This window comes from Coloeus monedula (assembly GCF_965178545.1).
Source record: "Coloeus monedula genome assembly, chromosome: 3".
NCBI classification, from domain to species: Eukaryota; Metazoa; Chordata; class Aves; order Passeriformes; family Corvidae; genus Coloeus; species Coloeus monedula.
Genome location: NC_138783.1, coordinates 114,799,199 through 114,810,592, shown reverse-complemented (window position 1 = coordinate 114,810,592; position 11,394 = coordinate 114,799,199).

Sequence of the window (11,394 nt, the reverse complement as noted above, 5' to 3'; positions counted from 1 at the left end):
GTGAAGCCAGGCGGCTAGGAGCATCCTGCTGGCATTTCAAGCACATGGATCTAGGTGGATAAGGGGGTTGTAGTGGTGGAAGGAGGTTGGAAGGAGATGAACAGATGAAAGGATGTTGTGGTGAGGTGGGTGTCAGTCCCTTCTCCCAGGGAGCGAGTGATGTGACAAGAGGAAATGGACTCAAGTTGCCCCAGGGGAGATTGTACATTAGAAAAAAACTTAGAGCATACATTAGGAAAAAAATTTCATAGGAAGGGTTGTAAAGCATTTGAACAAAATTCCCAGGGAAGTGTTGTAGTCACCATCCCTGGAAGTGTTCAAAACTCGTGTGGATGTGGCACTTGAGAACATAGACTAATGGTGAACATGGTGGTGGTGGGTTCATGGTTGGACCTGATGACCTTAAAGGTCTTTTCCAACCTTAACAATTGCTTGATTCCATGATAAAATTACTCTTCTGGAGTGGTATGCTAGACCCCCTACATCGTCTGGGCATCTTCTCCACTGTATCTTCCTCATCTCAAAATCATCCCCTCCACTAGAAGATGTTATGTTCCTAATTTAATTATTTGGTCAAGAACAGCATTTCTCACCCTAGCAGTGAGGAACCTGCAGGTAAATCCACCCAGGAGTAGTTGGAAAATACTTTTATGGTGGTGGTGGGACCCAGAGGTCACCTCTACTCTGGCATCCAGGTGTATTAAAACTGAGACAAAAGAACCAACAGAAATAAAACAGCAAAGGGCAGCAGAGGTGCTTGGGGGCACTGAGCAACTCCCACAGTAAAACAGCTTAAAGAGAGGAGGATTCATCAGACTGGACATGAGACAAGGGGGTGGTGCTGAGAGCAGGCTGCATCCTGGGGGAGCTGGAGAAGGTGCATCAAATAATAAGCAACAAATAATGAGGCAGAATGGAATTACCAGGAACAACTACAGGGGCAGAGCAGGTAAAAAGTAGAGTGAGAAAAGGATTAAACAAGTTTGTAAAGGTTGAGTTCAGTAGCATATTTTAAGCACACAAGCCCTGATGGCATCAGTGCTCTGTAGGAAGGCAATTTGCTGTGCTGTTTTCTCTTTTGCTGGTTCATATACAGACAAAAGGAGGAGTCTGGGCTTAAAGTTTATTCTCAGCTCCTGCTATGGAACAATAGCAGAAACAAGGGTTAGAGGCAGATTTGGTGTGACTCCCTCTGCTTTGATCCTCTCTGCAAACCATCCACCACCGGTCTGTGCTAAGGAAACAAGCTGCATGGAGAAAAACCACGATTTTTGGCACCTGGAAGTTCCTCTTCTGGCTTGTTCTCAGAATGAATTTACCTCGATTCATCCATTTTTGAATAAAGGGACCTTGCAGCTCTGTAGGGTCATGGATGGAGACTTGTGTCTCACTTCTGTTGATGATGAAAGCTGCTGTTAAGCTGCTTGTCTGCCCTGTCTCCCTACACCTCTGTGGGGGTGCATTTTGCAATTAGAGCTGGTGTAACCCTTTCATTACCTTTGCTGCAGCAGAACTGGTCAATGACATGATGTTGGACCTTTCTTCTGCATTTAACTTCAGATTGAGAATTATGATGTCATTTTGAGACCCCAGAGAACCAAACCAGTTCAAAGAAGAAACATCCCATTTCTAAACACAGAGAACTGCCTGCAGTAGGGCCAGACCTGCTGCCACGTGGCGAGGATGTGGGAAATCCAGTTTAGTTAGGGAGCATCATCTTCCCCCCGGCCATAAAGCCACAGCCCTGCCCCTCCTGAGTCCCCGGGCTCCCTGCAGTGGCTGTGACTCACAGTGGCCAGCACGCTGTTGTGGCTGGGTCCTGATTATCTGAATTATTTGTGGCTTGGCATATGAGCCCAAGGGCAGCCTTAATTACCATTTCTGCCATCCTCCTCCTGCTCTCCACTCGTTTCACCCTCCTGGTGAGAGTTTCTTTGCAGCAGCGTGGCAGGACAGCCCGAGCTCCGCGCTGTGATTCCCTGGTGGTTTCCAAGCCAGCTGGGAGGATGGGGCTGGGGTTGGGTCCCTGAGGGCTGGGCTGTCCCTGGAACACAGAAACACACCACACCATTACTCCAGCAACATCAGAGGGATGCAACAGCCCGTGGTGTGTGGCTGAACCTTCTCCTTATCCAGAGGCCCCGCAGCATCTCCGAAGATGGAGGTCAACAGTCTCGTGTTGCAACCTGGCCCCACAACTAAAGCAGACAGGGAACTCTGGTCCACCTCCCCTCTAGGCCCTGAGCCACGTTTTCTATTCCAGACACCAGCCTGAGAAAGCAGCAGGAAGCCATGAGGGCACAGGGCAGTCACTCCAAAATGCCTTGGATCCTGCAGCCGACAAAATCTTTCCCAGCAAACTTTGCTTCCCGGTGCTCTTCCCCACCACTGACAAACCTGCTGCTCGTTGGGAGGGATTAAAGGAATAAAAATGGTTCATTTCCTTGCTAGCCAGGATTTGTGTCGGCCTTGAGTGTATCTCCCGAAGCAAATCTGTGTTTACCTAACGAACTAGCTGGGAAGGAGCAAAAGTCACCTGTGGGTAAAGGAGAGATAATCTGCAGTGTACCAGAGGTGGTCAGCATGCTTTCACAACTGAGGCCACCACGTACCACCCAAAATGCTGGCAAAATAGATTTTATGAGTGTATTTCCACCCCCCACCCCCCCCTTTTCCTGGTGATGTCCATCTCTACTGTAATCATGATGGGGTGAAAAGAGACAGGGAGGAGGGTGAAGTTATTGGGGCTGCAGGGCCTCACCATGCAAGCCCCCTCTCCCCTCCAGCCCTGGTGCAGGAGGGCTTCATAGCTCCCCACCTTCTAAAATAAGGTTGCATTCTCCTCACCGTGTTCAGTTTTCCTGACATCTGGTGCAAAATGAAGTCAAGAATGGGGTTTTCATTTGTTCTCTCACTCAAAGCAATTACAGACCTATTTGCTAGACACACAGACAACAAAGAAACAAGAGCTGACCCTTGACTAGGTCAACATCTACGTTCCTCTCTGCTGGAGAATTCCTCATGTTTCTCCTCAAGGGCTGGGTAATTCCTGGTGCTGCAGGAATGGCATGGATGTCCTCCTTCCACTTGCAAAACACTCTCAAATCACTGCATTTCTGTGCCCACAGTCTGGATTCATATTTACATTCATATAAGTCCAAAAACCCACAGAGTGGCTCTGAAGGTAACCTTAAAAATTGCCTGAAGTGTAGAACCACCAAAATGAGATGGCAGATAGCCTGAAATGGCACCAAAGGATGGATACATCCTCTGTGGATCACCAAAACTCTTACCTGTGTCCCAATACTCCTCTCAGTCCCTGGCTGAAGCCTCAGGTAAGATCTGGTCAGCCACCAAACACACCTGACCCACTGCAGGTGTCCTGCCACAGCCCCGTTACCTGCTGCTGAATGGAGAATCTTGAGAGGGCACAAGACTGGGCAAAGGATGAATGGAAATCTCCACTGGAGCTGGGAAGCAGGCCAAGAGACCGGGAATGATAACACCCAGCTGCTGCCACTTGAGGAAAATACATGGCAAGGAGCACAGGCTAATGTTTACAGAGCACTTTGCAGATAGGAGATTGCAGTTATCAGGTTATCAGACTGCTCTGATAACTTCAAGGGGAAGAAAATCAAGACGCTCATTAAGTAAACTGAGGGAAAAATTAGATGAACTCAGCAAGGCAGAAAGAGGTACATGCCAGCTCTCCCCATGAGAAGCAAAATGCCTTTTTCTTGCTTTATTCTAAAGAAATGGCGTTGCTGTCACTGAGCAAGACAAATGTAACATCAGTTTAACAGAATGGTGGAGTGACCCAGGCTGGAAGGGACCTTGGGAGGTCCCACTTCCAGCCTCCTGCCCAGAGCTGAGGCACCACTAAGTTCAGCCCAGGCTGCTCGGAGCTTTGTCCTCCTTAGATCTTGAAAACCTCCAAGGATGGAGCTGTACAAGCTCTCCAGAAGACCCTCTCCACCACCCCACTGACCTCGTAGTGTGAAGCCAAATCCTCCCTGCTTGCCTCATTTATTCAGGACTTCCTGAAAGCGCAGCTACTCCCCAGGTCAGAGTCAGCCTTTGCAGGGGCTGCCCAATTCCAAGTCTCCCCACAACACCGACAGTCCCCATTTCCCAAGGAGTCTGCCAGGAGATAATAGATAAGCCAATACTCACCCCTGCAACCCGTCAGCTGAGTGCCTGAGCTGAGCCCCAGCCCCAGTTTATATGGGCTGGTGGCAGCAGACACCCGTGAGCTCCGGGAGGGACGCGATTGGGTCCTGCCCCACACCTCACTGTGCCCAGCACCTGATTGCTCTGCGAGGGGAGGTGACTGGGGTATAAAAAAAAAGATAAGCAATTTATTGTTTGTTTTAATTAGTACTTATCTTCAGGAGTGCTCTGAACCCTTCCCCCAGCAATTTGGTGCTGGTTTTAGAATTCCGCTGCTGTTCTGGTTTTGTGTCTTGTGCTGGAATTTAAACCCAGCTCATCTGTGTCAGCATGGGCCTTGCTGAATCAGGCACAGGTGGTGACAGAAATGACATATTGTGTTAGGTGCTGCCTGGTGGGGACTCTCTGTGTCCTCTGGGATCCTAGGATTAGTCTCTGCACCACCTCCAGCCTAAACCTCTGTCTCCTGCTTCTCATGAAACTGCTTTACTGTTAAATTGGCTGAGAGCACTGAACAGCTTCTGCTCCATGGTGATTCCTGAGCACCAGCTGGGGATCAGGAAATTACCTGGATGCAGATTTTGCTTGAAAAGGAAGAGCCCATGAGAATTTCAGCCCCTCCTTTCCCCACTCCTGCCCAGAGCCAGGGCAGCACACAGAGCTGCCTGGCCTGGGCTGGGGCCGTGCTCCTCCAAAACACAGTGGTGAAGGAAACTTCACCACTGCTGAGGTGATCAGGCAAGAATAAGCCTTGTCAGAATGCTTATTTTGGAATTAAACTTTTGAAGACAAGACTGGTGTAGGTATTAGCACAGGGATGACTTTACCTTTGGTCTTTTTGCAATAAATGAACTCTCTGGAAAACATTGCCAGAGGTAATCCATCGCAGAAAACTCTTGTGGGCTATCTGATGTGACAGAGAACATGCAGGTCTCTTGTGGAGAGGCTGCAAATAACCCCAACCCCAGCAAGAATTGTGTTTTCTGGGCATTGCAGTTACAGAATAACCCAACCACCCCTTCCTGGTTGTCTCCTGTAGCAGCGTGTGCTCAAAAATTAGATTCTTCCCTTCAGTGACCAAACTGCAAGAAAGGGAGATCTTTTCAACCTGAAAGGAAACAATATTTAGATGGTTATTGGAGGGACAGAAGACAATTTTGAAATAAAATGCTTCCTTTAGAGAAATACTTTTTTAAATTAAATACTTTAAAGAAAAAAAAAAAAAAGGTTTAGATGGCAAGTTTGGGGACTTTGAAACAAAGAATTCCCCTTTTTGGGGGGCAAGGTAAAAGCTGCTCACTGCATCTGACCAGAATGCTCAGGCTTAGTTGCTGGCTGGGTTTAAACCATGAGAGGTCTTTTTGGTGCCCAGTGTGGGACTTTTTGGTGCACCTGGGGGATCAGTGGCTGTGCACGAGGTCACCCTGGAGCACCTCAGAGTTTGTGGTCATGCTTGAGCCCACCACAGCACAGGTCCAGCCCTGGAGGAACTGAAGCCAGGGGTAAGGCTGTGGTGGAGCAGGAACATCTCTGGAGGTGGTGTGGCTCGTGGAGAAGAACATGCACCCCACCAGACAGGGGGCTGGGGATGCAGGAGGGTTTGCAAGGAACAGCTGACCCCAGCTGACCCAAGGGATATTCCAGACCATGTGGCACCGTGCTCAGCATGTAAAGGTGTGGGAGAAGGAAGGAATGAAGGCGTTTGCCTTCCCAAGTCACCATGAGGTGTGGTGGAGCCCTGCTGTCCTGGGGGGTGGCTGAACATCTGCCTGCCATGGGGAGTGGGGAATGAACTCCATGTTTTGCTTTGCTTGTGCACACAGCTGGTGCTTTACCTGTTGCTTTAACTCAGCCCACGAGTTTTCTCAGTTTTACCCTCCTGAGTCTCTCCCTCATCCCACAGTGAGTGGCTGTGTGGGGCTGAGTTGCTGGCTGGGGTTAAACCATGACATTTTCCCACCACCACCATCCCCAGAGCTGCTGTGCAGTCGTGCTCTTTGGCATCCCCAGCCCCACAGTCACACACACAGCTGGTTTTGCCCCAGCAGGTGAGCACAGCAGGTATTTTGGGGTGGGTTTTCCTGCTTTGCCTGTGCCTGGGTTAAGCGCAGAGGAGGAGCTGGGCTGCAGGGGAATGGCTGGGGTCTGCACTGGCATCTTTGTCATGCTTCCACCCACACAGGAACACCAGGTATTTCACAGCCTGTACACATAATAAAATCTAATTTTACCTTGCTGTTCTGCAGTGCTGGTGTTACTAAGTTTAAAAAACACACGGCAGCACAGGGCACAGGTGCCCATTCCCCAGCAGCCCCATCCTCTATCTGAAGAGCTGTCTTGCAGCATTTAACCTGCAGGATTCCACTGGCTAAACATCACCATTTCCAACAAGAGGAGAGAGCAGTCAGCTGGACAAAAAAATGGGGAGAGATGACTGAGAGCACTGCGATGGCTCTGAGCTTTCACAAGAAGGTGAGACACAAACATTCATGCACAGGGAGAGGGACTCTGCTTTTAAAACAGTGTCAAAAATACTCCTTGCAGAGGTAGTTTTATAGTACTCACCTCATCTTCCCTGTGAGGGTGGGGAGACCCTGGCACAGGCTGCCCAGAGAAGCTGTGGATGTCCCATCCCTGGAAGTGTCCAAGGCCAGGTTGGATGGGACTTTGGTAAACCTGGGATAGTGGAAGGTGTCCCTGACTATGGCATGGGGTTGGAACAAGATGACTTTAAAGTTCCTTCCAACCCAAACCATCCTGTAATTCTGTGATCCCTGTGGGGATGCAGCACTCAGGTTTTATTGCTGGGCACTTCCAAGGAGAGACCTTCCATCACCACAGTCATCCCTCCTCAGCGAATTTTTCTCGTAGAGGAGACAATCTGGTATTAAAATGTTCCAGATTCTGCTGTACCAAGAGCTAAGAAATTCACATTTTCCCCTCCCATGTAATTAATATTCAAAATGGCTTTATCAAAGCAGTTGAAGCTCCACATCAGGGCTTGAGAGGATGTCAGGAGAAGGGTTAGCAATGTTTTGGGAGGGCCTAGCAAATAATTCAGGTCAGAACAGGCTTTCCTTGGTTCTTGGCTTATTTTTGGCCATCAGAGAAAAACCATCTTGCTGTGAGGGCATGAGGTTAAAACTGCCACTGGTCGAGCTGTATTGGACTGTGAGTTGGAATACTGGTGATGGTGCCTGCTGTCTGAATACTGTGGGTAAACTGGGAGAAAAGGAGGCTGTCACTTGCTGTTAAAAATATTTTTTTTTTACCTGATAAGCACACTTGGTGTAGGATTCTTACTGCAGTGCAAAATGATGCCAGCTGAAACACGATTCCAGCTGTCACAGGCCAAGGCAGGAATGGGTTAGAAAAGTTACATTTTTGTCACTGCTTTGGAGCAGCCATTCACACCCACCTCTTTCAGGAGAGGTCACCATTTCTTTGTACAACTCACGGAGTTTGCAGTGCCTGTGATGAGCCTCCCTTGATGGTGCATCTGCTGCTGGTGGCTGTGTTGAGAACGATGCTCCAGAGACACCCAGAGAAGTGCAGACCTGCTGGCTTTTCCTGGCAGGACACAGGAAGGAACCCAAGGCACAAACAGCTCCAAACACACTGGGTTTCCCACCCTTCACAGGTCAGACCTGCTCTGCTTGTCCCATGGGGCAGATCAGCTCATTCCTGTGTCCTGCTGTGTCCGAGAGGGTCTCGCTGTGGATCAGTCAGCACATTGCCTGCTCTCCAGCTTCCCCAAGGACATGCAGCGTCTGTGACAGGGACTACAGGCACAGGTGGTGCCCACAGGCCCCTTGCCCTGTTTGTTTGGGCACACAAACCCAGCTGGCCACCCCAAGCCTGGGATTCAGCAGGTGGGAGAGGAGCTATGGCGTGTTTTTAGCTCCTGAAAGAGCAGTGAAACCTGCACTGTACACAGCACTTGGCTTTTCCTCTAACTAGAGGTGGATTTTTCCATAAGACAGGGTGGTGGCAGGTGAGTTGGCTGCTCTTCTTGCCCTCCACGTCAGATCCTGTGGGCTCTCCCCTCACTCACCATCCTCCAGCACGTGACAAAAGGTAGCAGCACTTCCATCAGCAACATGAGTGTGGGTTGGTGGTTGTGTTTATTTTTTTTTTTTCTTCCCCAAAGGGAATTTATTGCTTTCATAAGGCAGCTTTCTGGACTGAAGTCCTCCCTTTATCTGCAGAGCCAGCACAGCTGATTGTACCCAGTAATTTTCCTGCTGGTGACCCGCGAGGAGGGGCAGCTCCTCAGCTGGGGACAGCTCGGTCCCAGGGCTGTCATTAGGCTGTGACTCAGCTGTCAGGAGGTCTTGCAAAAACGGGGTGTGGGCAGTGCCCTGCTCTCAGCCCCAGCCTGGAGGCTGCTGCTAACAAGGTGCTGAGGAGCCCTGATCTCTCAATGGCTGCACCTGCTGAATCCAGGGGCCGGGTTCAGAGCCTGATGTACCTCACCAGGATATTTCTTAGGCTGTCCAGCTCCGTGTTCAGCCTGCTGGAAGGTGGAACTTGATCCTTCACGCTTCCTGCAGGTCTCTGTGCCTGAGCAGCCTTTGGCCTTTTGCTGCAATGGTCTCTCCATGCCCGGGAGTGATGCCGGCTTTCTGCCCCTGGGGCTGTGACAGCAGGATCCCTTCTTCCCCCTCTGAGTGAACTGCCAAAAGGGAAAGCAAAGGCAGGGATCTGCACTTGCTGCCAGCAATGGCAGCATTTCAGGTATCACATGAGAAGGATGTTCAAGGTAAAGTCACCCCGTGCTGCTGGATCAGGGGTAAGGAGATAAAGCTGAGGACAGAGCACTGTGTGTGTGTGGGGGGGGAGGTACCCGAACACCTGGCATGAGAGCAAGGGGTTCATGCTGGCAGGACTGGCCTCTCTCTGGAGACATGGAAAGAACTGCAGTCTCACAGGCCACACACTGAGAGCGAGGGGTCTTCTGCACAAATTTCTTAGTGTAACACACACTTATAAACTTGAACTGGCATTAAAAAAAAACCAACCCAGAGCCATTCTGCAATCAAACAGCTTTTATTGAACTCTTCATATTGTACATTTGTGAATATCTGTGCAATAAATACAGCTCATAGTGTTGGTTTTTCCCAGCTCCTTGAAGCATAAGAAGTCTTCCCTTTCCCTTAGTTGACACTACACAGTAAGAAAAGCTGTTGGATGACAGGGGCAGTATCAGCAAGCTCCTGACAGTGAGCCTTGTGTGAGATTTATAAGAGCAAGCAGAAGTTTTCAGAAAGGAGCTTGGTGTGCAGATGAGACTGGTGTGGCTGCTTAGAGGAATCCCTGCTAGCCAGAGTTCTGGAGTCAGCCACAGCTTGTACAAGAAATGGGAAATAACACTGGACACAACAATGTGAAAATGATCCTTAAGTCATTGCCTGGTAACCACTTGCAAAATATTGTACAGGTTTTACTGAATAGTTGCCTTCAGGTGAGAAAATAAAAAGTATTTTTGCAGAGCTAACATTAGGACTGATAATCTCTGACAGTGACAAATACAGCATAAATTGTTGATAAAAATATCCATGTGCAAAATAGGTTTCAGGTTTAGTCAGTGCTTGCATAAGCAGCACAGGTAAACAGAAGATGCGGGCACCCACTTCAGAGAAAAAAAATACAGCTCTGTTCAGGCTCTGGCCTTCGAGCTCAGGTAAAAGACTGAACAAACTGCAGTGTCTTTCTTGGTCTTCAGAGAATTTGAAACAAGATAAGCCCAGTTTTAATCAGCCCTACCACAACTAACCAGGACCGGCAGTGAGATCCTCAGACATGCAAAGAAAGCATCACACTTAGAAGCTTTTGCAGAGGAACTTCAGCCCTTCTGGATTCCCTGTCCCCTTCTCTTTGCTGCCTGCATCCCTGCCACGGGAAAGAGCTCTGGAAAGTTTTTCAGTTGTGCAGCAACTCCATTTGTTTACCCAATTCCTCTGGTCTCACCACGGTGCTGCTGTGAATAAGAGGGGCTGGTGGCTGTCTTTTCCTCCCTGTGCCAGCGCAGAATAGGAGACTGCTCCTGTTCTTCCCAAACCACAGGGGAGCAGGTGATTTCTTTGGATCCTTTGGCTTACTTGGAATGCTTTAGACTCCCATCCCCTCTTCCCCACCATTTCTAACCACCCCCTATGTCTCAGTCCACAATGCTGCCAGTTTTCATGGCACAACAGGAATTAATGTATGAACAGTGTACTAGAAAAACAGATTAAAAGCCTCACACTTCTTTATAACTGACTAATTTGCTGCTCCACCTTTAACTCCTCTCTTGTGCTGCTCTGAAAAGCAGCTTTGGGAACCTCCTTCTACCATTTTTGTATTTCCTGCTGAATTCTGTTAGGTCAGAACATGAGCTTTTACAGGGGAAAAGGACAAACCTCAGCTACTCAAGCACCTCCCTCCCTGCTACTGTGAGTGAAGGCCAGATGGCAAAGGGGGAAAAAGTAAAAATCAGATAAAAGCCAGTAAAGTAAATATTCAAAGGCAGCAGTAATGCCAAAACCTAGCAGCAGTGACATCTACAAGGGCAGAAAACACTTCAGGTCATAGCATCTAGTGAAGTACATGGGTCCTTTTGCACGTGTGGGGATCAAAGGATGTAGTAAAAATAAGTAAATCAAAGAAAGAAGTCTGTTTTCCCTGTAAATTAAGATATGGAAGAGTATCTGACAGTAGTATTTGAAGTAATTGGAAAAGGGGTTTAGAAGTTTAGCTGGAATACTGATGTTTCAAGGGGTACAACTGACCATTCACAGACTCCTGACACAAAGAAGCATCAAGGATGTCAAAAGCATGAGGATCAAGGACCCTGCCCCTAACTGTGCTGTCATTTATGACCTTGTGAAGCAGCTCAGAAATACAGTTTGAAAGATGAGTTATGAGGCTCTGCCAAGCAGCAACTGAGGTAGGACAGAGCTGTTCAGCCTAGAAAAGCTACCATGGATTTGAACAGAGGGTTTTAACACACAGGTGCACACATCTGGCACTCACACAGGTTCACCTTTCCACTGGTCAGAGCACCCAAGCTGGGGTTGCTCCTGCAGTGAGGGGCAACAGTGAAAGAGAAATCACTGAACAGCAAAATGGGAAAAAAACCCAAAAAACACTAAAAAAAAAAAAAAAAAATCTATCACCCTTTAGAACCTTTCAATTATTATTATTGAAGTTGTATATTTTTAGACTTCATAGCAGTTTTTTCTC